Genomic DNA, 4144 nt, shown 5'->3' on the forward strand with positions numbered 1-4144 from the left:
CACCCAACTGAGCCACCCAGGGAGCCTCATTTGTTTTAAATAGTTGTATAGAATTCCATCTGTGAAAGCACCACAGGTAACATAACCAGTTCCAAAGATCATTGCTTGAGTTCTTGCCCAGTTTCTGTTTGTATGATGTTGCCATTCATGAAAAAACAAGAAAAATGAACAGCAATGCCTATTTTTCACCTCAAAATCTTGCAGAGATATTTATAGGATAAATTCTTGGGAGTGGGGCCTCTGGGCCCAAACTTAACTATGCATTGTTAGTATCAAAAGATACTGCCTTATTGCTATCTATAAGGGTGGTCCCAGTTTGCACATTCAAGAGCAATGTATGCAAATACGTGTCTTTACAGCCTCACCCACGCAGAGTGTGCTCAAACTTTTGGATTTTTGCCACCTATTAGGTGAGAAATGGCATCTTAATGTAGTTTCAGTTTTCATGCGTCTCTTTATGAATGTAAGTGAATATCCTTTCATATGTTGGAGATACTTTTTCCCACATAAGCTCTCTGTTCATACCCTTTGCACAGTTTTGTACTGGATTATGTAGTGGTTGTTATTTCTATACCTCATCCTTTTGGCATTCACCTCTGCAAACTGAAAGCTGCTTGAATGAACACCTGTAATGCTTTCCCTGCAGGCTTTTTTCTGGCCACGTTGGCAAATGGGGTGAGAGTATATAGCAAAAGTCAGGAGAGCCAAAAGTTAATGCCCTAGAAGCTTCTTTTATCCAATAACAAACAGATTTGGTGCATACAACCTCCATCTTCCCTTCCCCTCAATAGGGATAAATCTCAGTTACATTTAACACTGTCTTCCAGAGTTTCCCAGGGGAGTTGGGCCCACAATGGAAACCAGCTTGAAAATTCACACTTTATTCCTTCTCTGCTCTACTTTCTTACTCTATTCCTATACTTAATGATTTCATTTCCAAAGTAAACTGTGTGTGATGGAATCCTTGCCTCAGTGTCGGCTTCTGGAGGAACCCAAGCCTAACCATGTTGTTAGTCCTATCTTTGAGTGCTATTCTAAGTGTGGTCTGCAGATGGCGCCGGTTTGTGGCCTGGTTGTTAGCCATCTGATAAATTCAGAATTTGAGCTTAAAACTTTAGAAATTTCTATAGCAATATGATGTTGCCACAACATGTAAGCATGTGATTTTGTGTACACACACACACACACACACACACACACACACACAGAGTCTGTGGTAAACTGGCAGAAAACAAAAACAAAAAATCTGGCCTTTACCTCAGATAGTTGGAGAGGCCCTAACTTTAAATGATGGTCCTAAGAACAATGGGTGGAAGTACAACTAGAAAAATTTTGGTTATGGGCACCTGGGTGGCTCAGTCAGTTAAGCCTCCGACTTCGGCTCAGGGTGTATGATCTCAGGGTCGGTGAGTTTGAGCCCCACGTTGGGCTCTGTGCTGACAGGTTGGAGCCTGGAGCCAGCTTCAGATTCTGGCAGAACTCTTCCATTTCAATAGATTCTCCCACTCTGTCTGAATGGAATTTGAGCAGTCACTCTGTCATTCTTTTTCTTTGTTTTAAAATTTTTTAAGGAGTCTTTACTCTTTCTGTATGTTTTGTATTTTATTTGCTTTCTCTAGTTGTTTCATTTTCTTCTGTTTCTAACAAGAGACAGGGTTAGTAAAAATGGAACTAATATGCTGATTGTGTTCCTGAAAACCTGTTGACTGTCTAAAAATTATAGGGGAGGGGCGCCTCCGTGGCTCACTTGGTGAAGCATCCGACTTCGGCTCAGGCCATGATCTCACGGTTCACTGGTTCTAGCCTCACGTTGGGCTCTGAGCTGATAGTGCAGAGCCTGGAGCCTGCTTCATGTTCTGTGTCTTTCTCTCTGCCCCTCCCCTGCTTGTGTTCTCTCTCTCTCTCTCTCTCTCTCTCAAAAATAAATAAATAAACATAAAAATTATGGGGGAAAGTTTAGTTCTAGTTGATCCTGTTCTGATAGTCTTTGGTGTATTGTGAGTTTCATCCAGTGACTGTTCGTAATTTACAGAACTGGGAAACTGGCAACTAGGTAATGGTACGGAATCTTTTTTTTTGTTTTTTTTTTTTTAAGCACTGAAGTTTCTCAACTGGCATTAAAATACTAAGTGAACAATGTTAAGAGATTTCCTAGGTGAGTCACTGGACCTCAAGAACAAATAAGTTCATTCACTGCATAAAGCACTGAGGTGAAACCAGAGAGAAAGAACACATTTGAGTTTGAGCTTCTGGAGTAGAGCTCGGCTGTTCTTGGCTACTCATTCTGAGTCCTCAGGTCAGGGGTTTTGCCTGCCTCCAGGTGAACCAAGCTCTCTCTCTGAGGCTTATGCTAGCTTGTCATCAGACTGGAGTGGGAAGATTTTCATGGCACTTGCAACAAAGTTGAACTCAGTGTTGAAACTGCCATGGCAGTCACTACAATCTCATAGGGTGTACTAAAATCAACACTAGGCAAATGTGGAGTGTTGAAGATGGGCAATCAGGGATATTGAAAGTACTAATGAGCCCCCTCTTTAAATAATATTTCGAAAAAGAGTTGTCAGTGGTTCAGGTTCCATCCAGCCTAATATATGCATTTGAAGGAATGTTTTGGAGGATGGCATGGGTGTCCTCCATTATACTGTGGTGTTAAAAGGGAGTGGCCTTGGAGGCACATTGCCTCCAGTTCGAATTCCAGCTTTGCCTCCTATCAGGGAAGGCACTCAATATTTTTAAACCTCATTTTTTGCTTCTGAGAATTGGGGATAATATGAGTACTTCCGAAAATTGGCATGAGGATTAAGTAAGATAATGCATGTGAAGTGTTTAGCATAGGCTTTGCCCATAGAATTAGGCAACAAGCATTATTAAAAGCCCTACAGGATTCCCTTGTGGCCGGAAACATGGATGCTTCTCTTCTGGGCTAGGGCAGGGGTTCACTGTCCTGCTCAGACACAGTCCCCTTTTCTCTAACCCCCAATCCTTTCCCTTTCACCCTTGATCCTGCTCCTTCTCACTGTAGTCTTCTTCTTATTTCCTCTTATCTATGAGTTCAGGGGCTGTCAGAGGGAATTGCAATGTGTGCAGCTACAGATTTGTTGTGTCTGAGGGAGGGGGTGAGTTCAGGGGCCTCCCAGGTTGCCATCTTGGCCCGGAACTTTCAGGGCTTTGGCTTGAGCTTGAGGAAAGGCAGTGCATAGAAGAGTAATGAAAACTCTCTTTTCCTAAATTCTACTGAACAAATCTTTAGAAGAGTAGAGGATTTTTCTACATTGTAATTCTTACTCATTATAGAGAATTGGAGTAGGATCATGCAAGGATATGTTTGGTGTGTTAACGTGTAATAGGTGGGTGGTGTGGATGATGGTTTTGGGGATAGAGAATAAAACCTGCAAGCTCTGTGGGCGGCACCTTAACTGTCATTCCACCTTGATTTGGGGGAGAAGGTCCAGAATCTTTTGGGTTCCTAGAGGTAAAATTCATTACACACTTTTATCATTATCATGGCTCTTTTGTGGTCCCTGAACAATCAACGCAGGAAAAGCTTTTAATGTAATATCTAATTGAAGTAGCTTTTCAGTGGGGGCTTTTCTCTTTGCTTCTAGCCTACTCCAGGTTGCTAGCCCTCTATTTCCCAGTTTTTATTTTGCTTTTGAAAGAATGGTTACACCCATCAGGCCTGCAGCTGTCCACTTGTGCAGGGCATTTAATATCTGGTCTGCAGGCTGAACTCCAACCTGAGGTCGGTCCACTGGTGAAGTCATTAGCCCTGCCATGGTGGCATCTACCTGGAGGAAGAAAGGCATTTTGTTTTCTACTTCTAACTGAAATCTGGTGTGGGATAATATACCCCTACCCCTGTTTGGCCAGCTGATGCTCTCGCCTCTCTGAGGGTAAAATTGAAATGCATAGGGTATTGCAGTGCACCCACTGATGAGCTCAAGCATATATTGCACAAAGCTGCAAATCTGTTAATGTGCTTTAAAGCCCATGTCCTGCCTCTCCTTTTCCTTATGCCTGAAAGGAGGTATTTTTACTTCCAGATGCCAGAACTACTGTGATTTAAATCCTTCCAACCTTTTCTTGCCTTTTTTTTCCTTTTGAAATGCTAATGAGTCAAAACCAGAATTAAACAAACCTGGAA

This window comes from Leopardus geoffroyi, chromosome A2 (assembly GCF_018350155.1).
Source record: "Leopardus geoffroyi isolate Oge1 chromosome A2, O.geoffroyi_Oge1_pat1.0, whole genome shotgun sequence".
NCBI lineage: Eukaryota > Metazoa > Chordata > Mammalia > Carnivora > Felidae > Leopardus > Leopardus geoffroyi.